Here is a 24,915-nt window from a genome sequence, read left to right as displayed (position 1 = left end):
CACATATAGCCCAGCCCCACACACATATAGCCCCGCTCCACACACATATAGCCCCGCTCCACACACATATAGCCCCGCTCCTCACACATATAGCCCCGCTCCTCACACATATAGCCCCGCTCCACACACATATAGCCCCGCTCCTCACACATATAGCCCAGCCCCACACACATATAGCCCCGCTCCACACACATATAGCCCAGTTCCTCACACATATAGCCCCGCTCCTCACACATATAGCCCCGCTCCTCACACATATAGCCCCGCTCCACACACATATAGCCCCGCTCCACACACATATAGCCCCGCTCCTCACACATATAGCCCCGCTCCACACACATATAGCCCCGCTCCTCACACATATAGCCCAGTTCCTCACACACATAGCCCCGCTCCTCACACATATAGCCCCGCTCCTCACACATATAGCCCCGCTCCTCACACATATAGCCCCGCTCCACACACATATAGCCCCGCTCCTCACACATATAGCCCAGCCCCACACACATATAGCCCCGCTCCACACACATATAGCCCAGTTCCTCACACATATAGCCCCGCTCCTCACACATATAGCCCCGCTCCTCACACATATAGCCCCGCTCCTCACACATATAGCCCCGCTCCTCACACATATAGCCCCGCTCCACACACATATAGCCCAGTTCCTCACACATATAGCCCCGCTCCTCACACATATAGCCCAGCTCCTCACACATATAGCCCAGCCCCACACACATATAGCCCCGCTCCACACACATATAGCCCAGTTCCTCACACATATAGCCCCGCTCCTCACACATATAGCCCCGCTCCTCACACATATAGCCCCGCTCCTCACACATATAGCCCCGCTCCTCACACATATAGCCCCGCTCCTCACACATATAGCCCCGCTCCACACACATATAGCCCCGCTCCTCACACATATAGCCCCGCTCCACACACATATAGCCCCGCTCCTCACACATATAGCCCAGTTCCTCACACACATAGCCCCGCTCCACACACATATAGCCCAGCTCCTCACACATATAGCCCAGCTCCACACACATATAGCCCCGCTCCACACACACATATAGCCCCGCTCCACACACACACAGCCCCGCTCCACACACATCGTACACACGCGGCTCCGCTCCTTGCACCACGTGCACACGCGGTTCTGCTCCGCACGTTATACACATGTAGTGATCAGCCTCTGCAAAAAACTGAATTACAATGCTCCCCTCTGATCTGTGTGTACTTGGATCAGTCCAGCCCCCCTGCAGCTCGCTGTGTGTTGGTTTAGTCCTGGTTGTGGAATGTGGAGCTGGAAGTGAGGGGTGAGATAACGCGGCCTGTGGCGGGAAGACGCCCTGTGTGTGTGTGACCCTTGAGAGCAGCGGCCCCTCACATCAGAGGCGGGAATACGGCCGCCCCAGACCCGGCAAAGGACGGAAATATTACAGAGAGGACAACACAACAAACTCCGCTCCACCGGGACCAGCTCCCGCCTCTCTCCTCCTCTCTGCAGCGCTGTGAGTGTGACCCCGGGCTCCCCTGCGCTCCGGTATAGAGCGGCGCCATTAGGGTATGTACACCTATCGGGCTACTTTCACACATCAGTTTTATGCATTCAGGCACAATCCTTTTTTTTTTCCTGATCCAAAGGATCCGGCAAAAAAAAAAAGTAAGGCTACTTTCACACATCCGGATTTTTGCTCTGCGGCACAATACGGCGTTCTGCAGAAAAACCGCAACCGGCTTTTGTAACGCCGATTGCGTTTTTTTTTTGCATTGACTTACATTAGTGCCGCATTGTGCCGTAGGGGCTTGCGTTCGGTCCGGTTTTTGCCGCATGCGGCAGATTTAGGCTACTTTCACACATCCGGTTTGAGCCCTGCGGCTCAATCCGGCTGTGAAAACTATGCAACGGATGCGGTGAAAACACCGCATCCTTTGCATCAGTTTTTACATGCGGCCGGTCCGGTTTTTTCCAGTTGCGGCATGCTACTGAGCATGCGCAGTGGAAAATACCGCATGCGGCGACCGGATGCGGTTTTTTCCGCATCGCGCCGCATCCGGCCTCCATAGGTATGCATTGAAAAATGCGCCGCAGCGGCCGGATGCGGCGCGATGCGGTGTTTTTTGCCGGAGCAAAAAACGTTGCAGGGTACGTTCGATCCGGCCGCCGCATCGGCTAAATCTGCCGCATGCGGCAAAAACCGGACCGAACGCAAGCCCCTACGGCACAATGCGGCACTAATGTAAGTCAATGCAAAAAAAAACCGCAATCGGCGTTACAAAAGCCGGTTGCGGTTTTTCTGCAGAACGCCGTATTGTGCCGCAGAGCAAAAATCCGGATGTGTGAAAGTACCCTTAGCCGATGCGGCGGCCGGATCGAACGTACCCTGCAACGTTTTTTGCTCCGGCAAAAAACACCGCATCGTGCCGCATCCGGCCGCTGCGGCGCATTTTTCAATGCGGAAAAAAACCGCATCCGGTCGCCGCATGCGGTATTTTCCACTGCGCATGCTCAGTAGCATGCCGCAACCGGAAAAAAACGGACCGGCCGCATGTAAAAACTTATGCAAAGGATGCGGTGTTTTCACCGCATCTGTTGCATAGTTTTCACAGCCGGATTGAGCCGCAGGGCTCAAACCGGATGTGTGAAAGTAGCCTAAAACCATATCCACCGGATCCGGTTTTTAACGGATCCGTTATGCTGGATGCGTACAAAACCGGATCCGGTAGATACGGTTTGCATCAGTTTTTGCGGGTTTTTTTGCATAGACTTTCATTAGTGCCGTATTGTGCCACATGGGCTTGCGTTCGGTCCGGTTTTGGCCACATGCGGCAGATTTAGGCTACTTTCACACATCCGGCTTGAGCCCTGCGGCTCAATCCGGCTGTGGAAGCTATGCAACGGATGCGGTGAAAACACCGCATCCTTTGCATAAGTTTTTCCCATGCGGCCCGCCCGGTTTTTGCCGCTTGCGGCATGCTACTGAGCATGCGCAGTGGCAAAAACCGCATGCGGCGGCCGAATGCGGTATTTGCCGCATCCGGCCGCCATAGGCATGCATTGAGAGATGCGCCGCATCGGCCGAATGCGTCGCGATGCGGGTTTTTTTGCCGCACGAAAAACGTGCCAGGCAACGTTCCATCCGGCCGCCGCATCGGCTAAATCTGCCGCATGCGGCAAAAACCGGATGGAACGCAAGGCCATGCGGCACAATGCGGCACTAATTAAAGTCTATGCAGGAAAATCGCAACCGGCAGCAAAAAAACCGGTTGCGATTTTCCTGCAAAGTGCCGGATTGTGCCGCAGAAGAAAAACCGGAGGTGTGAAAGTACCCTTAGCCGATGCCGCGGCCGGATCGAACGTTCCCTGCAACGTTTTTTGCTCCGGCAAAAAACACAGCATCGCGCCGCATCCGGCCGCTGCGGCGCATTTTTCAATGCATGCCTATGGAGGCCGGATGCGGCGCGATGCGGAAAAAACCGCATGCGGTCGCCGCATGCGTTTTTTCCCACTGCGCATGCTCAGTAGCATGCCGCAACCGGAAAAAAACGGACGGGCCACATGTAAAAACTTATGCAAAGGATGCGGTGTTTTTGCCGCATCCGTTGCATAGGTTTCACAGCCGGATTGAGCCACACGGCTCAAACCGGTTGTGTGAAAGTAGCCTTAGGCTACTTTCACACATCCGGTTTGAGCCCTGCGGCTCAATCCGGCTGTGAAAACTATGCAACGGATGCGGTGAAAACACCGCATCCTTTGCATCAGTTTTTACATGCGGCCGGTCCGGTTTTTTCCGGTTGCGGCATGCTACTGAGCATGCGCAGTGGAAAATACCGCATGCGGCGACCGGATGCGGTTTTTTCCGCATCGCGCCGCATCCGGCCTCCATAGGGATGCATTGAAAAATGCGCCGCAGCGGCCGGATGCGGCGCGATGCGGTGTTTTTTGCCGGAGCAAAAAACGTTGCAGGGTACGTTCGATCCGGCCGCCGCATCGGCTAAATCTGCCGCATGCGGCAAAAACCGGACCGAACGCAAGCCCCTACGGCACAATGCGGCACTAATGTAAGTCAATGCAAAAAAAACCGCAATCGGCGTTACAAAAGCCGGTTGCGGTTTTTCTGCAGAACGCCGTATTGTGCCGCAGAGCAAAAGTCCGGATGTGTGAAAGTACCCTTAGTCCTTTTTTTTGAAGGATCAGCTTTTTTAATTAATTATTTTGCATGCGCAGGTTACAATAACTGATCCGGTGGCCGAATCCATTTTTTACCGCATTGCGCCGGATCCGGCGTCCATAGTCTTGCATTGTAAAACACGCCGTATTGCGCCGGATCCGGCGCGATGCGTTTTTTTTGCCGGACAAAAAAACGTTGCAAGACACGTTGCCTCCGGCCGCCGCTTTGATTAATTTTGCCGCATCCGGAAAAAAACAGATACAACGCAAAGCCATCAGGTACAATCCGGTAACAATGCAAATCTATGGGGATAAAACGGATGCGGTACCGGATCCGTTTAACCCGTTTTTTTCCGGATTGTACCTGATGGAAAAAAACTGATGTGTGAAAGTAGCCTCAGGCTTTTGCTGTGTGGCACAATCCAGCGCCTTACGGGAAAAACATATCCGTTTTTTTTTTTTTTACCGCCGGATGCGGTTTTTCCTCATTTTTAATAGCGCCGGATTGGGCCGCATGTACTTGCGTTTGATCTGTTTTTTGCCGGCAAAAAAAAAAATCACTCCGGCGGACGCAGAGAGGAACGGTTTTTGCCAGAGGCAAAAAAACTGCATAGCGCTGTGCGGCATGGTGCATAATGAAAGTCTATGGGCGCCGGATCCGGTGGCATGCGTAAAACGCCGGAAGCATGTACCGGATCCGGTTTTTTACTTCTGAGCATGCCCAGAAGTGATATAAATTCATTGCTTGTCAGAAAATCAATCACTCACTGACTCGCTCTCACCGATCACCGGCGCAGGGCTGCACGGCTGTCACAAAGCTCTGACTGCTCCTCTTTTGAAAATGCCGGCCGCCCATTATTCAATCTCATATTCCATGCTTTCCCCACCCACTGACGCCTATGATTGGTTGCAGTCAGATACGCCCCCATGCTGAGTGACAGCTGTCTCACTGCAACCAATCACAGCCGCCGGTGGGGGGGTCTATATCTTGCAGTAAAATTAATAAATAATTTAACCCCTTCACGACCGCGTGCAGTAAAATTACGTCCTAAATGACATAACCTTACTGCCCTCGGTCTGCCGGCGGCAGCATGCTGCGATCAGCGCACATCTCAGCTGATTTTCACAGCTGAGATGTGTGCCTGCTGGGCACGAGCAGAATCGTTATCTGCTCGTGCCGTTTAACCCCTTATATGGCGCTGTCAATATGTGACAGCGCCATTATAAGCGCGATCGCGGTAAAATTTTACTTACCGCCCGATACCGGAAGTCACGTGACGCGATCACGTGACTCCCGATAGTTGTCATGGTAGCACAGGGTCATGTGATGACTCCTGTACTACACCTGACTTGCTTTCACTTTCGCTGTGCCGGGGACACAGCAAAAGAGAGAGACCGCGTATCTGCTGTTTACAGCCGTGTAGCTGTGATCAGCAGATACTGCAGAGCAATCGAAATGCTGATTGCAATAGCCCCTTAGGGGGACTAGTAAAATAAAAAAAAAAGTTAGAAAAAAAGTTTTAAAAAATTACAAAAAAACCTAAAAGTTCAAATCACCCCCCATTCGCCCCATTGAAAATTAAAGGGTTAAAAAAATAAAAAAATATACACATATTTGGTATCGCCGCGTTCAGAAACGCCCGATCTATCAAAATATAAAATCAATTAATCTGATCAGTATACGGTGTAGCGGCAAAAAAATTCCAAACGCAAAAACGACGTTTTTTTTGTCGCCACAACTTTTGCGCAAAATGCAATAGGAGGCGATCAAAACGTAGCATCTGCGCAAAAATATTACCGTTAAAAACGTCAGCTCGAGACGCAAAAAATAAGCCATCAATGAGCTATAGATCCCGAAAAATGAGAACGCTACAGGTCACGGAATATGGCGTAAAACGTGCGCCACTTTTTTCGGACAAACTTCCGATTTTTTTTTAACCCCTTATATAAAAGTAAACCTATACATGTTTGGTGTCTACGAACTCGCACTGACCTGAGGCATCACACCCACACATCAGTTTTACCATATAGTGAACACAGTGAATAAAATATCTGAAAAACCATAGTGCTATTGCACTTTTTTTGCAATTTTTATGCATTTTGAATTTTTTTGCCGTTTTCCAGTACACTATATGGTAAAACTGAGGGTTTCATTTAAAAGTACAGCTCGTTCCTCAAAAAATGAGCCCTCACATGACCATATTGACTGAAAAATAAAAAAGTTACGTCTCAGAAAAAGAATGGCGAAAAAAAAAACCGGAAAGCGAAAAATCGGCCTGTCGTGAAGGTCCCACGACGCTTTCAGCTCTGCTACATGAAGCCGACAGGAGCGGCAGTAGAACACCGCCACTCTCTATGAGCTCCACACAGCAACTGAAGTGAATCACGCTGTCAGCGGTGACGTCACTGAGGTAGTGCCGGGGTGTGTGCAGTGATGATGGGTGCGGTAGTGCAGGAGCGTGTGCGGTGATGATGGGTGCGGTAGTGCTGGGGCGTGTGCGGTGATGATGGGTGCGGTAGTGCTGGGGCGTGTGCGGTGATGATGGGTGCGGTAGTGCTGGGACGTGTGCGGTGATGATGGGTGCGGTAGTGCCTGTGTTTGTGCAGTGATGATGCGTGCGATAGTGCCGGTGTTTGTGCGGTGATGATGCGTGCGGTAGTGCCGGTGTTTGTGCGGTGATGATGCATGCGGTAGTGCCGGTGTTTGTGCGGTGATGATGCGTGCGGTAGTGTCAGTGTTTGTGCGGTGATGATGTGTGCGGTAGTGCCGGTGTATGTGCGGTGATGATGCGTGCGGTAGTGCCTGCGTGTGCAGTGATGATGCCTGCGGTAGTGTCTGCGTGTGCGGTGATGATGCGTGCGGTAGCGCTTGCGTGTGCGGTGATGATGCGTGCGGTAGCGCTTGCGTGTGCTGTGATGATGCGTGCGGTAGTGCCTGCGTGTGCGGTGATGATGCGTGCGGTAGTGCCTGCGTGTGCGGTGATGATGCGAGCGGTAGTGCCTGCGTGTGCGGTGATGATGCGTGCGGTAGTGCCTGCGTGTGCGGTGATGATGTGTGCGGTAGTGCCTGCGTGTGCGGTGATGATGTGTGCGGTAGTGCCTGCGTGTGCGGTGATGATGTGTGCGGTAGTGCCTGTGTGTGCGGTGATGATGCGTGCGGTAGTGCCGGTGTTTGTGCGGTGATGATGCGTACGGTAGCGCCTGTGTGTGCGGTGATGATGCGTGCGGTAGTGCCGGTGTTTGTGCGGTGATGATGAGTACGGTAGCGCCTGTGTGTGCGGTGATGATGCGTGCGGTAGTGCCTGCGTGTGCGGTGATGATGCATGCGGTAGTGCCGGTGTTTCTGCGGTGATGATGGGGTGTCTCTCTCTCAGCATAAAAGAAAAAACAAAAAAAAACGGATCCGTGATACGTGACGCGCCCACATGGTCTCAGGTCTGACCCGTCACCGGGCTGGTGGCGGTTTGGGCTGTCACGGCTGGCCCGACCCGGCTCCGTGACCCCCGTCTGTGTCAGTTACTATGGCGATGTTGGGTGTAGTAGTTGTCTGGTGACGCCACCTGTGATGTGCGACCAGGGATTAGCCGCCACTGCAGGACGTCTCTCACCGGGGCTGATGGTGTGACGCAGCAGGGATGGTTTAGCTCTCCACAGGCAGAACGAGGCCCCCGGATGATGGGAGTAGTAGTCTTGCCGATGGCAGCGGGGCGCAAGGCTGGCGGCGCCGGCAAATAAAGGGACAACACACGGGGGTGCAGTCAAAGTTGTTTCCTCACGGATAAAGTGCCTTCCCTGGGATGCCAAGCTCTGCTGTCATGGGCTCCTGACGATCCCGGAGGTCAGAGGACAAGGCCGGGGCCGTGCCATGTGAGCTCTTCCTCCTTGCGCTGTGGTCAATCCCTCTGACATAAAGTTCCTCAGGGACTTCTGTTCTGTAGTTAAGATTTCTACCCGTATGTAGGCAACGTGAGTCACTTATAGAGCCAGGAGCAGGGTCCGGTCCAATCTGCTGCTGTGATCCGGGCTCTGTGGTGGGCGAAGGGACATACAATCCCCTTCCTGGCGGATTCTGGTGGCGCACTTGAAGTGTCAGCCACCCTAGGGCTCCGCACCCTGAATGCGCTGATCCCGAGGGGGCTTCTGGGCTCACCTCTCGGCGACCGTGTACTCCTTTGTCTCCCTTGCTTTCCTGTCTGCCCCGTGCTGACTGACTGACTCAGTGTGGTGCTGTTCCCTCTTACCCAGGTGGAAGCCCTGCCCCCCCCCAGGTTGTCTGCGCTAATAGACCAGGAATCCCATATTAGTGATGGCTGTCCCCTGCGACCACCCCAGCTCAATCCCAGTGGTAGAGCCCCCTTTTCACTGAGTGTTACGTGTTGGTCATTGGCACCGGTGTATGACTCCTTCCTTACCCGAGATTAGCACTGCACCTTAAGTGAGGTGCAGTACGCTGTGGCGCCTGAAGCCTTAGGGGTGCCACAAGTGCAGTGTAGCAGTGTGGCCCGGTTAACGGCATAAATATTCTGGCATTCAGTAATGCCGGGACTGTTTTTGTCTCATCTACTGTATTGTATTTTGATTCCCTGTCCAGCAGTGTCCCCCTGGCACCGCCACACACGCGGCTCCACTCTGTACACATCATACACACACGGCTCCGCTCAGCGCATATTGTACACAAGAGGCTCTGCTCCATATGCGGCTCCGCTGTGTACACACTCCGTTCTGATACATCCACACTGTAGATCCCTCCTGACTAAAGATGACTGGACCCTGGGAAGTTTGGGTTCTGCGAGTTCAGCCGGACTTTAGTTAAAGGTCTTTTCTGTCCCCGGACTTGACCTGAATTTCATTGGAAGTTACTGATTGGGCAGTTTGGGTCTCCGCCCACATGCAGCCATAACCAGATCACTTCCGGGGGAGGGAAGGTGGGATTTTTCATATTGTATGTATGTATGTATGTATATTGTGCACATTACATCGGATAACGCTGATTTCTCCCCAGTGCGAAGCTCATACACTGCAAGCGGCTCCACTGGGCCGAGCACAGCGCTGCTCCCTCCAGTGGTCACATACGATCAGCGCCCGGACTCCATCACTGATTGTTTTTCTAAAGTCTGTGTTTGGTACGATCTCCGAACTCTTCACCCCTGATCCTGTTTTCACCGTCATGACATTGTTTTGTAAGGCTACTTTCACACTTGCATTGTGCGGCATCCGTTGCAATCCGCCGCCTTGAGGTATTACGGTAACTGTTGCAGGAAGCCGTTTATTCCTCATAGGCTTCTATTAAGTGCGGATTGCAATGGATGGTCTTGCGTGTGCATCGGCCCTGCGGCGCATTAGTTGTTTTGTCAGTGCTTGTCGGGCGGAGGGAACGCTGAATGTAGCATTTTTTGTTGCTGTAATAAAACGCACTCCGCAGGATTCCGTCGGAATCCGTTAAGAGGCATAATGGATGTCTATGGTACTGGATTCCGTTACCATGCATTTGGCGACGGATTCCAGTGCAGGATTCCGTCACGTTCTACTGAGCATGTCCAGCAGAACGTTCTAAATAGTTTAAAATCACTCCTGGTCTCTCTCTCTCTCTCTGTGTCTCTCTCTTTCTCTCTCTGTCCGTCTCTCCCTCTCACCCCCTCTCTCATACTCATCGATCACTGGCGCAGCGCTGCACGGCTGTCACACTGCTCTGGCGGCTTCTCTTTTGAAAATGCCGGACGCTCATTATTCCATTTCTTATTCCCTGCTTCCCCCGCCCACCGGTGCCTATGATTGGTTGCAGTCAGAAGTGCCCCACACACTAAGTGACAGCTGTCTCACTGCAACCAATCACAACCGCTGGTGGGCGGGTCTATGTAGTGCAGTAAAATAAATAATTAAAAAAAAAACCTGCGTGCAGTCCCCCCCAATTTTGATACCAGCCAAGGTAAAGCCACATAGCTGAAGGCTGGTATTCTCAGGACTGGGAGTCCTACAGCCTAAAAATATCTGCCAGCAGCTGCCCGGAGTTGCCGCATCCGTTAGATGCGACAGTCCCGGGACTCTATCCGGCTCATCCCGAATTGCCCTGGTGCGGTGGCAATCGGGGTAATAAGGAGTTAATGGCAGAAGCCCATAGCTGCTATGAGACACCCCCAATGATTAACCTGTAAGTGAAAGTAAATAAACACATACACCCGAAAAAATACTTTATTTGGAATAAAAGACAAAAAACACCCTCTTTCACCACTTTTTTAACCCCCAAATACCCCTCCAGGTCCGACGTAATCCTCACGAGGTCCCATGACGCTTTCAGCTCTGCTACATGAAGCTGACAGGAACGGCAGTAGAACACCGCCGCTCTCTGTCAGCTCCACGCAGAAACTGAAGTGAATCGTGCTGTCAGCGGAGACGTCACTGAGGTAGTGCTGGTGTGTGCGGTGATGATGGGTGCAGTAGTGGCGGGGTGTGTGCGGTGTTGATGCGGGCAGTAGTGCCGAGGTTCTCTTTCTCTCTTTCTCTCTCTGTCTGTCTCGGTCTCTCTCTCATACTCTCTTTTTTTTTTTTTTTTCTCTCTCTTTCATCAATGAATCCCGGTGATTCTGAGAATGGCTTTTTTGTGACCTATTGTACTTCATGATAGTGGTTACATAGTTACTTAGGTTGAAAAAAGACCTAGGTCCATCTAGTTCACCCTTCCTCCACCAGTTCTACATTTGGTCACTAAGTCATTTATAACCAACAATGTTGTGTGTACTGAGGAAATCATCCAGCCCTTTTTTGAAAGCTGTTATAGTATCTGCCATTACTACCTCTTGTGGTAGGGCATTCCACAGTCTGACTGCTCTAACTGTAAAGAACCCTTTCCTATTTAGCTGCCGGATTCACTTTTTCTTCCACTCGCAGTGAATGCCCCCTGGTCCTTAGTATTGTCTTTGGAAGAAATAAGTCATGTGCCAGTCCTTTATATTGACCACACATGTATTTATACAAATAAATGAGATCTCCTCTGAGACGTCTTTTTTCTAAGCTAAACAGATTTAACTTTTTCAACCTGTCATCATATGGGAGGCCTTCCATTCCTTGTAGTAGTCCAGTAGCCCACCTTTGCACTGAGTGTAACTTCTGAATGTCCTTTAATTTAACTAAAAAAAAAAAAAGTCTATTTAATTTGCAACGTTTCCACAATGTGGTGATCACACAAGACATCCATATTGTTCAAGTAGTCACAATCTAGGGGATTGTCCATGACTCTAATCAACAGGTTTCTTCTGATTTCACCATGGACTCTGGTTGGCTTTCTGGAACAGTAGATTGCCGATTTGAAGCCCCTGTGTATCCTGCCCTCCTTAAAATAATGCCTTCTGAAAGTAATGCTTTGGATGCCTCATCAAACAGCTTGTCTTCTGTCACTGCTCCTGCTTTCTGGAGTTCTATGTAGGTTTCTACAAATTTTGTACTGTGTAATGGCCGTGTCTGACTGTACAGGGACGTGTTCTGATCATACCACATCTCCTGGGTTTTCACAAACAGATCTGAAGTTTTTTCTGTACAAATGAAATATTCCCGCACTACCAAACGTCTCATAAAATTTGGCGCGTATGACGTCTTCACTGTACAGAATTTCCGGCACATTATCGGGCAGCTTGTTCCTGCGGTTTAGCGGTTTCTCATAGGTTGGTTCTCGCTTTGGTGGAAAGGCAGCGTATACATCGTACCAGATGGACTTCTCCTTTTGCTTTATTACTCCGGCACGCATGAGATCTCGTGTTCTGGTGAACACAGTGCTCAACTTCTCCAGTCTGCTACCAGCCATGCTGCGTATGATCGGCGTCGGGACCGTCAAATCCAAGCATCGGTCATCTACAACATGGACTGGCGACTGAACACACAGCAACCATATTTAATACTGGAGACAATTACCCAAAGCTCCGTGTGGAGCAAGCAATGCTTGTGATTATTGTAGAACAGCAATTACAGTACTGTTACTGTTCACAGCACTTTGACCATGTCTTTACGGCAGTGCACTTTTAGTAGGGGTGCAACCTAAGCGCAACAGGATGGACGAGCGGCTCATTACCGATGCAGGCGGATTTATCAAATGCAGAGCAATCCGACCGTCGGGAATGTTTTCGGGTGGTGTGAAGCGCTCACCCCGTTATGAAATGGAACGTTATACTGATCATAGGAAAGGTCTGATTATATCTATTGTGTATGGAAAGAGGCGCTCAGGCTGTGTCCCCAACATCGATCACACATCTGGCTGTCACGGCTGTGCCAGAGACCAGCATATCCAAATCATAAGCATGTGACCTTGACAAGCGAAGCCACCAATCATGAGACGTTGACCAGTGACGTCATGTTCACGTGCTTAGATCCTCCAGCCAATGAGAGCGCGCTGGCTGAAGTTTGTATTTCAGCTCACGATTCCCAGCTCAGGGCTCGGTACCCGTCACAGCCAGACACTGGAGATGAGGGGCTCGTCCGGAGAGGACAAGGTAATAGGCTGCCAGCTCTCCCGGCGCCATGTAGAGGAGCGCTGAGGTGAATGGCTTCCGTGAGGAGCCTCTGCTGTGTATCTGCCCCCCTCAGAGCAGCCAGTAAAGTGTGACTGAATGTCCTTTTTAAAATGTGGAGCCCAAAACTGGATCCCATATCCCAGATGTGGCCTTACAAGTAATTTATAGAGGGGTAACAATACGTTGGGATCACTGGATCTAATCTCTTTTTATACACCCTAAAATCTTGTTTGGTAAATTTAAAGAAGTTGTCCAGTTACCAAAACTGTTTTTTTTTTCTCATATATCTTGCTGATATGTGCCTCTTCACACATCTATTATATTATTTCAGCAATATTACCTTTTATCATGCTGTAGCAGCACATCCTCATTACTGGCTCCAGTTCTGATAGGTTCAGTTCCTACAACTTCCATGATCCTTTGTGGTGGCCTGTATCTCACACCCACTTAGATCTCCATCCAAACTCCTCCCTGTCACCTTTCCTGTGTCTGCAGCTGCTGCATGTTATTCAACCACAAAGAGTGATCACATCACCTCCAAGCTCTGCACAACCAGGGGAAGAAAGCTGCCATCTTCTGCTCGTTTTGATAGAGTTCATAGTGTGTGTGTGTGCATATATGCATACAGAAATTTATGATTGGTCAGCGCAACATGTGAAAAATAAATAATTGAAAAAAGAAATGATGTGGGGGTGTGTGTATATGTATATATATATATATATATATATATATATATATTATATATAATAATCTCAGTGGAACCTCGGTGTATGAGTTACCAGGTGTGCGAGTATTTCGCTATACGAGCAAAGCTTGCTGTAAATTTGTAACTGAGTTAACGAGCAAGCTTTGCTGTACGAGCAAAATACTCACCGCACACACTTCCGGTTCCGTACTTTCACCGCGCTCTGGCCCGCTTTTGCAGTCCACACAAACAGGCAAGCACAAACACATATCATGCTCACCTTAACGTCCGTTCCATCACCGGTCTCCCGGTTCTTGTAGTTTGCCGGTACAGGATGTGTATTGGGTAACCATCACGACGATAGAGGAACTTCTGCTGTCAGACGCTTCTCAAAGGTAGCGCGCTGACCAATCAGAGGCAAGCGGCTCTTGCCTTTGACGTCAGCACTCTGGCAGCGGAAGCTCTGACATCGGTCGCGATGGTTACCCGATACACATCCTGTACCGGTGAATTACAAGAACCAGGAGGCCGGCGATGAAACAGAAGGTAAGGTGAGCATATTGTATGTGTTTGTGCTTGTGTGGAATGGCAAAATAGGGGACCAGGATGGGACATTGAACAAGTTATGGAACGAATTGTCTTACAAGCACATTCCCAGAACGTATTGTTCTCGTAAACCAAGGTTCCAGTGTGTGTGTGTGTGTGTGTGTGTGTGTGTGTGTGTGTGTGTGTGTGTGTATGTATGTATGTGTGTAATATATATATATATATATATATATATATAATATATATATATATATATATATATTATATATATTATATATGTGTGTACATATAATATAATTTTAGAACAAGCGCAGGTAGGGGTGCAGTCACACCTGCGTATAAAATATACTTGCAGCGCCGTTGTTGCTGCGGAAGTGACTCGGAGTCAGATGCGATTGCGTTTCCGCCCCCTCGCTTAGTCTCCTTGTATTGTCCATGTGTCGTCCATATCATCTGTGTGGTGTGCATTTTTACCTTGGAGTTTTCAAAACCGTCAAATCTAGATAAATAACTGAATAGACAGACAGATAACTGGATAGTCAACAGATAGATGACTAGATAGATAGATAGATAGATGACTGAATAGATAGGCTAGATAGTGTGCAACACATATATAATGTCTCACCCCTTGCACATTGTACACTTGCACCCATTGCATTTCATGTGACACTAAAGAGTGTTTAGCCTTGCTTTTTAGTCCCAAATGTAATATTTTCCCCATAAAACATAGGGTCCCCCCTATTTTTGGTAGCTAGCTAAAGGGGGTGTTACATGCAGCGATATCGCTGGTGAAAGCACCCGCCCACGTCGTTTGTGCGTCACGGGAAAATCGCTGCCCGTGGCGTACAAAATCGTTTGCAGCCGTCACACGAACTTACCTGCCTAGCGATGTCGCTGTTGCCGGCGAACCGCCTCCTTTCTAAGGGGGCGGTTCGTGCGGCATCACTAAGCGGCCGCTCAATAGAAGCGGAGGGGCGGAGATGAGCGGGACGTAACATCCCGCCCACCTCCTTCCTTCCTCATTGCCGGCGGCCGCAGGTAAGCTGTAGTCCGTCGTTCCCGAGGTGTCACACGTAGCGATGTGTGCCGCCACGGGAACGGCGAACAACCTGCGTCCTCAACAATCAACAATTTTTTAAAAAGGAACGACGTGTCAACAATAGACGATAAGGTGAGTATTTTCCATCGTTAACGGTCGTTCCTTGCTGACACGTGCAACGACGTTGCTGACTACGCCGAATGTGCGTCACGGAATCCGTGACCCCGGCGATTATATCGTTAGATCCGTCATTGCATGTAATGGGGCCTTAAGGCGAAACAGACAGCGGCTGGCAGCTTCACCTTGGCTGGTAATCCAAAACAGAGGGCACCTCAAGATGATATTTTATTTAAAATGAAATAATTTGAAACAAAAAAGTGGAGTCCCCTCCTCCCCTTCCCCCCCAAATTAGATCACCAGCCAAGATAAAGCAGACAGCTGTAGCCTGGTATTCTCAGGCTGGGGAGGCCCATAATTATTGGGCCCTCCCCAGCCTAAAAATAGCAGGCCGCAGCCACCCCAGAAGTGGTGCATCAATTGGATGCGCCAATACGAGCACTTCACCCCACCTCTTCCCATTGCCCTGGTGCGGTAATAAATGGGGTTGATGTCAGTTGTGAATTGCTAGCTGACATCAAGTCCTGGTATTAGTAATGGTGGGCGTCTATCAGATACTCCCACATTACTGATCCAGTAGTTGAACAAAAAAACCAAAACATTTTATTTGGACGAACACCACCCAATTACAGCCCTCGTTTACCATTTTATTACAATTTAAAAATAAATAAATGTCCAACATAATCCATAGGTCCCACAACTATTCACATAAGCAAACCTGAAACACATCAAAAGAAAAAGTTATTACAGAAATAAAGACAAGACACCCTCACTCACCAATTTATTCCCATGCAAAATCCGTAATCCGGGTCTGGCGTAATCCAATAAGGGGGTCCCACGACGATCCATACTCACTGTCCCAGTCAATGAAGAAGAGAACATTCTCCATTAGCTGGGAGAGCTGCACTGCTCTGTTCCCTTCGCTGGTCTGCCCTGCGTTTCCCCTCCCCCCCTTCGCTGGTCTGCTCTGCGTTTCCCCCCTTCCCCCATTCGCTGGTCTGCTCTGTGTTCCCCCCGTTCGCTGGTCTGCTCTGCGTTCCCCCCCCGTTCGCTGGTCTGCTCTGCGTTCCCCCCCCCCGTTCGCTGGTCTGCTCTGCGTTCCCCCCCCCGTTCGCTGGTCTGCTCTGCGTTCGTCGCTGGTGCCGCGTCCCCCCGTTCGCTGGTCTGCTCTGCGTCCCCCCCCCCGTTCGCTGGTCTGCTCTGCGTTCCCCCCCCCCCGTTCGCTGGTCTGCTCTGCGTTCCCCCCCCCCCGTTCGCTGGTCTGCTCTGCGTTCCCCCCCCCCGTTCGCTGGTCTGCTCTGCGTTCCCCCCCGTTCGCTGGTCTGCTCTGCGATTCCCCCCGTTCGCTGGTCTGCTCTGCGTTCCCCACGTTCGCTGGTCTGCTCTGCGTTCCCCCGCCTTCCTTTGCTGGTCTGCTCTGCGTTCCCCCCCCCCCCTTCCTTTGCTGGTCTGCTCTGCGTCCCCCCCCCCCCCCCTTTGCTGGTCTGCTCTGCGTCCCCCCCCCCTTTGCTGGTCTGCTCTGCGTCCCCCCCCCCCTTTGCTGGTCTGCTCTGCGTTTCTCCCCCCTCCCCCTTTGCTGGTCTGTTCTGCGTTCCCCCCCCTTTTCTGGTCTGCTCTGCGTTCTCCCCCCCCCCCCCTTGCTGGTCTGCTCTGCGTCCCCCCCCTCCCCTTTGCTGGTCTGCTCTGCGTCCCCCCCCGTTGCTGGTCTGCTCTGCGTCTCCCCCCACCCCCCCTTTGCTGGTCTGCTTTGCGTTTCCCCCCCCCCCCCTTCGCTGGTCTGCTCTGCGTTCCCCCCCCCTTCGCGCTGGTCTGCTCTGCGTCCCCCCCCCCCTTCGCTGGTCTGCTCTGCGTTCCACCCCCCTGGTCTGCTCTGCGTTCCCCCCCCTTCACTGGTCTGCTCTGCGTTCCCCACCCCACCCCCTTCGCTGGTCTGCTCTCTGCTCATCCACACTGTTCTGTTTGCTGTGCACACCTGCACTGCTCCCTGGTCATCTGTACTGCTCTACACACACCCACTGCTCTCTGCCTCCTCCGCGATGCTCTACCTCCCATTGCTCAGCCTCCCCTTCACTGCTCTCTGTTCATCCACATTGCTCTCTGCCTCCCCCGCACTGCTCTCTACACACCCGCACTTCTCCTCTGCTCATCACCCCCGCCCCGTGCGATAACATACTCACCCAACATGACCCGAGTATTCTCTGTCCCACTGAATGTCTGGATAGTTAAAATCCCCCATAATAAGGACCTGATTATTATTATTTGTTTTGTTTTAGCATTTCACCCTCTACCTGTTCAGTCCCCCCCCCATTCACCTTTTGTGTCTCCCCTATTTCCTCATAGAATGTAAGCTTACGAGCAGGGCCCTCACTCCTTCTGGTATCTTAATTTTGTTATTTTGTGTTGTCTCATATTGTCTGTACATGTCCCCTCTTAATTGTAAAGCGCTGCAGAATATGTTGGCGCTATAGAAATAAAACTTATTATTATTAGTATGTTAGAAGGCTTATAACAAACTCCAGTTAGCATCTTTCCATTATTCCCCTCCCCATGTAAATCTACCCATTCTGACTCAACATTGTCACGACTCCCCCTTACGTGGTCATTGAGCACAGGTCTTAAGGTGGTGTCACACATAACGACAACGACGTCGCTGCTACGTCATCATTTTCTGTGACGTTGCAGTGACCTCCCGTCGCTGTCGCTGTGTGTGACATCCAGCAACGACCTGGCCCCTGCTGTGAGGCCGCCAGTCGTTGCTGAATGTCTAGCTTCATTTTTTGGTCGTCGCTCTCCCCGCTGTGACGCACACATCGCTGTGTGTGACAGCGAGAGAGCGACAAAATGAAGCGAGCAGGGAGCCGGCGTCTGGCAGCTGCGGTAAGCTGTAACCAGGGTAAACATCGGGTAACCAAGGGGAAGACCTTTCCCTGGTTACCCGATATTTACCTTCGTTACCAGCGTCCGCCCTCGCTGCCAGTGCTGGCTCCCTGCTCTCTGCACATGTAAGCTGCAGTACACATCGGGTAATTAACCCGATGTGTACTGTAGCTAGGAGTGCAGGGAGCCAGCGCTAAGCGGTGTGCGAGGCTCCCGGCTCTCAGCACATGTAGCACAGCGTCGTTATGATCGCTGATGCTTCTGCTGTGTTTGACAGCTAAGCAGCGATCATAACAGCAACTTACAAGGTCGCTGTTACGTCACAGAAAATGGTGACGTAACAGCGACGTCGTTGTCGCTGTCACTATGTGTGAACCCAGCTTTAGTTGAGAATTTTTTGTCTTTCCTGTCCTTAGTGAATGTAGTATAACCCTGTATGTTTGTCACCCAGTCATGGCTTTCATCCAGCCAGGTTTCCGTAATGCCCATCACATCATAATCCATGGTTAACATAAGAGTCTCCAATTCATTCATTTTGTTTGCAAAACTTCTTGCATTTGCCAGTAGACATTTAATACTAATAATACAATCCTTAAGGGGGCTTTACACGCTACGATATCGTTAATGTTTTGTCATCGGGGTCAAGTTGTTAGTGACGCACATCCGGCGTCATTAACAATATCGCAGCGTGTGACACTGACCAGCGACCTTAAGCGACCCTCAAAAATGGTGAAAATCGTTCACCATGGAGAGGTCGTCCCAAACTCAAAAATCGGTAAGGGTTGTTTAGCCAGGTGGTTCATCGCTCATGCGGCAGCACACATCGCTGTGTGTGACGCCGCAGGAACGAGGAACGTCTCCTTACCTGCCGCCGGCCGCAATGCGGAAGGAAGGAGGTGGGCGGGATATTACGTCCTGCTCATCTCCGCCCCTCCGCTTTGATTGGCCGGGCCGCTTAGTGACGTTGCGGTGACGTCGCTGTGATGCCGAACGTCCCTCCCCCTTGAAGGAGGGATTGTTCGGCAGTCACAGCGCCGATGCCGACCAGGTAAGTATGTGTGACGCTGCCGTAGCGATAATGTTCGCTACGGCAGCAATCACAAACAATCGCATGCGCGACGGGGGCGGGTACTTACACGCTCGCTATCGCTACAACTTGCTAGCGATATCGCTACCGTGTAAAGCCCCCTTTACTCCGTGCCTCCCTACATTCCTTGCATGTTCCAGCCCCCTTTAAACCTTCATTGACAGCTACTGTCTCACTGCTCTATCTATCCCCCTTATTTGCTCCATTACCCTCCCTCCCCCCCAAATCCTAGTTGAAAAGCTCCTCCATCCATCTGACCGTTTTCTCCTCAGCACAGCTGCACCCTCCCCATTGAGGTGCAGTCCGTCCCTACTGTAGCGCCTGTAGACGACTCAGAAGTAGAGTTGAGATTTAAGCGGGCTTTACACGCTACGATTTCGCTACAGCGATCTCGTTGGGGTCACGGAATTTGTGACGCACATCCGGCCGCTGTAGCGGTCTCGTTGTGTGTGACTCCTAGGAGCGATTTTGGATCGTTGCAAAAAACGTCCAAAATCGCTCCTCGTTGACATGGGGGTCCGCTCCCAATTATCGCTGCTGTCTCTTGGCTGAAGTTGCTCCTCGTCCCTGCGGTAGCACACATCGCTACGTGTGACGCCGCAGGAACGAGGAACCTCTCCTTACCTGCCACATGCCAGCAATGAGGAAGGAAGAAGGTGGGCGGGATGTTTGTCCCGCTCATCTCCGCCCCTCCACTTTGATTGGGCGGCCGCTTAGTGACGTCGCAGTGACGCCAAGCGAACCGCCCCCTTAGAAAGGAGGCGGTTCGACGGCCACAGCGACGTCGCCGAACAGGTAAGTACGTGTGACGATGCCGTAGCGATAATGATCGCTATGGCAGCGATCACCACATATCGGCATCACGATAGGTGCGGGTGCTATCACTCTCGTCATCGCTAGCATCGGCTCGCGATGTCGCAGCATGTAAAGCTACCCTTAGTTGGAATGGTTTGCAAGTACTATGTCACATTGGCAGAGCCCCTGAGGTGCTCGAGCAGCCACAAGTGACCCTGTTTTACAAACTGAACCCCTTAATGAATTCATCCAGGGAGCATATTAACACTACAGGTGTGTCACAAAATGTTATACTATTGGGGGGGTGAAGAAAAAATAATTTCATTCTTACCACTAAAATGTTGTTTTAACTCCAGATTTCCAAGGTTCACAAGGGGAATAAGTAACACGGGCCCCATTATGCGTTACACAATTTCTCCTGAACGTGGCAATACCCCACACGTTCCTGTACAGTACTGTTTGGCTGCACCGCAAGGCTTGGGTGGGAAGGAGCGCCATTTAGATTTTGGAGCACAGATTTTCCTACAATAATTTGCAGACTTGATTTGCAGAGCCCCTAAGTCCCAGAAAAACATAAACCCCCTCAAGTGACCACATTTTGGAAATTACATCCCTCTGGGAGTTCATCTATGATGTAGTGACAATTTAGTCTCTGGAAAACACCCATGGAGTCAAACACTGAATGTTTCACAATTAAAAGTTGTAAATAAGCCATGTTGTGCCCAGTACGTAGGCACATTGTGGGGATCAGAAGAGAGTGAAGCATTTCGATTTGGGAGTGCAGATTTTGTTGGATTTTTTTTTTTTTGAGAAGAGGGGGGCATAGCGTAACGTGACATTTTGGCTAACAACCTCCTTCCCTCAGTGAGAGCATTGAAGATGGGTTGTCGCTGGGTGCCGAGTGACTCAACTGTTAAAGGCAAAATCAGTCCCCTGGTACCTCACCTTTCTTTTGTATTTAATTATGGCTTTCATCTTAATTTTGGTGAATTTTCCAGGATGCGTTCTGGGTGTCCTGGAGTAGAGGGTGAAATACAGATATACATGTCGTAATAGCTCTGTTGCCTGTAATTGCCCAGCTCGTTAGCACAGAGGTTTTTCAAAGAGCACTGCAAGTCTTAAGGCCCCGTCACACTAAGCAACATCGCTAGCAACATCGCTGGTAACGAACAACTTTTGTGACGTTGCTAGCGATGTTGCTGTGTGTGACATCCAGCAACAACCTGGCCCCTGCTGTGAGGTCGTTGGTTGTTGCTGAATGTCCTGGGCCATTTTTTAGTTGTTGCTGTCCTGCTGTGAAGCACAGATCGCTGTGTGTGACAGCGAGACAGCAACAACTAATGTGCAGTGAGCAGGGAGCCAGCTTCTGCTGAGGCTGGTAACTAATGTAAACATCGGGTAACCAAGAAGCCCTGTCCTTGGTTACCCGATATTTACCTTTGATACCAGCCTCCTCCCTCCGCTCTCACTGCCTGTGCTGCCGGCTCCAGCTCTGTGCACATTTAGCTGCAGCACACATCAGGCAATTAACCCGATGTGTGCTGTAACTAGGAGAGCAAGGAGCCAGCGCTAAGCATTGTGCGCTGCTCCCTGCTCTGTGCACATTTAGCTGCAGCACACATCGGGTTAATTAACCTGATGTGTGCTGTAACTAGGAGACTGGGGGCTGGTCACTGGTTGCTGGTGAGCTCACCAGCAACTCGTGTAGCCACGCTCCAGCGATCCCTGCCAGGTCAGGTTGCTGGTGGGATCGCTGGAGCGTCGCAGTGTGACAGCTCACCAGCAACCTCCTAGCAACTTACCAGCGATCCCTATCGTTGTTGGGATCGCTGGTAAGTTGCTTAGTGTGACTGGACCTTTAGCTTTCTATGCAGTGTTTTTATTGCCTCTGTGCTCCGTGGGTTGATCTTTTGGTGCCAGACCTCTGACCTCATTGAGCCAACCTCTTGCCTTGTCCCTTTGCTCTGATCTGCTACCCACCAGGTATTCTGACTCTGGACCGTAACCTTTTTATGTCTCTGTCTATCCCCTTAATCGAAGGCCTTGTGCGCACTAGACGGAATTTCCCGTGGATTACTCGCGGATTTGCTGCATGTTTCGCTGCAGAAAATGTTCATAACATCTCTGCAGTGATTCACCAGCAAATCCTATGGGAAAAAAATGCTGTGCGCACTATGCGGATTTTGACAGTTGCATATTTTGCTGCGGGATTCCCGCAGCAAAAACAATTGCATGTCACTTCTTTTCCGCAGGTAGCTGCGGGATATCACTCCATTGACTGCAATGTAATCGTGAAATCCCACAGGGAATAACGCAGGTAGCAAATTCTGTGCGGTTCATTGCGTTTTCCTGCGTTATTGCCTGCGGTATTTCGCGTTTTCGGGCCATAATGTTCATCACTGACTGTGTTTTGTAGGTAAGTGATGTCATTATGACAGGAAGAGGAAGCCGTGCAGAGAGTAAACACACACATCACACTCACACACAGACACAGACATATAGAATACACACAGAAATCAAACGTACATATAAAAATAAAAAAAACAAAACGCGGGCTCCGCCGTAATTTTACTGTCCGGCCAAGGTAAACACACAGCGGCGGCCCGGTATTCTCTGGCTGGGGTGGGCGAGGGCCAGGGTTAATGCCCCCCCCCCCTCCCCTTAGCCGAGAATATCAGCCCGCAGCTGCCCCGGAACTGTCGCATACATTATGCGACAGTACCGGAGCGTCCCCGGTTCTTCCAGATTGCCGTGATGCGGTAGCAATCCAGGTAATAAGTTAATAGCAGGGCATCGCTGCCACTAAGTCCAAGCTTAATCATGGCAGCATTTATGAGACAGCTTACATGATTAACCCATAAGTAAAGTGAATAAACACACCGAAAAATCTTTTATTTTAAATAAAACACAAAAAAGCCCCCTCTTTCACCACTTTATTAACCCCTCCCAACACACAGCTCCAGCGTAATTCACCGATGTCTCACGACGTTTGCATCCAGCTGCGATTGACACATACACGTAACGAGACTGCAGAGGTAATTACAGGTCATTTCTCATGGTCGGTAATGTGAACACATTACTGCTCGCGAGAACTGCCTTGTGTCCTCTTAGGGACTCTATCTATTGATTGATCTGTCCTCTATCTAGATCTATCCATCTATCTATTCTTCTATCCATCTATCTATCCTTCCATCCATCTATCTATCTATCCTTCCATCCATTGATCTATCTATCCTTCCATCTATCTATCCTTCCATCTATCTATCCTTCCATCTATCTATCCTTCCATCTATCTATCCTTCCATCTATCTATCCTTCCATCTATCTATCCTTCCATCTATCTATCCTTCCATCTATCTATCTATCCTTCCATCCATCTATCTATCCTTCCATGTATATCAGAAGGAAATGACCTTTTTTTTTTGTAATGTGCTTTATTGCATTAAATGCATTACAACACATGTACCAACCGTGGATTTGCCGTTTTTTTTCTTTTCTGCGGGTGCAGAAATCTTTCAGAGCCTGTAGTGACTAGCATCACAGAGGACTTAGGATCTAGTGCTCGCTCAGCATTAGACTTGGCTGTCAGTCAGTGCGTATGGTTACAGCTACCACTCTCCATACACATAATGGTGACTGAACCCACACCAGGACTACCTCCGTGACTGAAGCCTGAATGCTTCTGGGAGGATTAACCTCTTCATGACATATGATGTACTGGGTACGTCATGGATTGTGTGAGGTTAATCCCCGCCGCCTGCTGGGGGCAGTCCACGGCGATCCGCGCACATCTCAGCTGATTTCAACAGCTGACGTGTGCCTGCAAGGCACGAGTGGAATCGCTTCCACCCGCGCCTATTAACCCCTTACATCTTGCTGCGAAAATATGACACCGAGATGTATATGCGCGCAGCCATTAGGCTAACTTACCCACCCCCATCGGAAGTCACGTGACGTGATCACGTGACTTCTGGTGGTTGCCGTAGTAGCACAGGGTCATGTGAGGACTCCTGTAGCTATCATGAGTCACTCTCTCTCACTGCTGGCAGAGCGCTGGGTGTGATAGGAGAGCAGCTTTTCTCCAGATCTCAGCTGTACAGCTGTGATCTGGAGAAATAGAAGAGTGATCAGATTGCTGATCGTTATAGTCCCCTAGGGAACCTAGTAAAATAAAAAAAAGTAAAAAAAAAAATATTAAAAAAAACCTAAAAGTTCAAATCGCCCCATTGAAAATTAAAGGGTTAAAAAAATATACACATTTGGTTTTGCCGCATTCAGAAACACTCCATCTATTAAAATATAAAATCAATTAATCTGATCGGTAAGTGGCGTAAGCAGCAATCAAATTTCAAACGCCAAAATTATGTTTTCTTTATCGTTCCTCATGGGAGACCCAAACCATGGGTGTATAGCTTATGCCTCCGGAGGACACACAAAGTACTACACCAAAAGTGTAGCTCCTCCCTCCGAGCATATACACCCCTGGATGACAGAACCAACCCAGTTTCATGCTTTGTGTTCAAGAGGTCACACACACACACATGCATCCTCTTTGGATTTTTCATTTTTTTCTAAAGATTTGGAAGAAAAGCGGGTCCACTGGACTCCCGGCATGTCCCTTCTCACCCCCCTGGCGGCGGTGCTGTTAAGGTTGACTTCAGGGCAGGAGCCCTTCATGCCGCGCTCCTTCACCATCCCTTAGGGGCTCTGGCTTGAAGTTAGAGCCAACACGGTTCTCCCTGCCTGGCAGGAGACCGGCTTCCATCCGCAGCCCTTTTCCAGGTCCCTGCTGGACGGAGCACTGGACCCCCACCCCACAGGGACTGGGCCCTGCGTCTCAAAGCTAAGTATAGAGACGTTATTCAGGGTCCTTCTGCACTGTGGGGCATTATTTTATATGGGGACAGTGATTGCCTTGGATACTGCTGCTTCTTACTGTTATTCCGGCCGGTTCTAGAACCGCGCCGATGATGCCTGATTGTCGGCCGCATGTATAACTTTAGGCCCCGGCTTCAGCCGCGGCCTAGTTTCGTTTTCGTTCCCCTGCATCTCAGTCATGCAGGGGAACAGTGCAGCACCGCCCACCGGCCG

The 24,915-nt window shown here is 50.5% G+C and overlaps 1 protein-coding gene and 1 pseudogene across 1 annotated transcript in view; one reads left to right on the top strand and one right to left on the bottom strand.

The window, feature by feature from the left end:
- Nucleotides 1-1,310: 1,310 nt before the first annotated feature.
- Nucleotides 1,311-24,915, top strand: part of LOC142312233 (uncharacterized) — a 101,326-nt gene continuing 77,721 nt past the window's right edge. Inside the window, exon 1 of the mRNA XM_075351145.1 lies at nucleotides 1,311-1,573. The gene's annotated coding sequence lies outside the window, so the exon portion shown is untranslated. The remainder of the gene's footprint in view (nucleotides 1,574-24,915) is intronic.
- LOC142312975 (small ribosomal subunit protein mS23 pseudogene) lies at nucleotides 11,331-11,994 on the bottom strand (annotated as a pseudogene).

Source organism: Anomaloglossus baeobatrachus, chromosome 5 (assembly GCF_048569485.1).
Source record: "Anomaloglossus baeobatrachus isolate aAnoBae1 chromosome 5, aAnoBae1.hap1, whole genome shotgun sequence".
Classification (NCBI taxonomy): Eukaryota; Metazoa; Chordata; class Amphibia; order Anura; family Aromobatidae; genus Anomaloglossus; species Anomaloglossus baeobatrachus.
The sequence above is the reverse complement of the archived record's forward strand: the minus strand, read 5'-3'. Positions and strand labels throughout refer to the sequence as shown.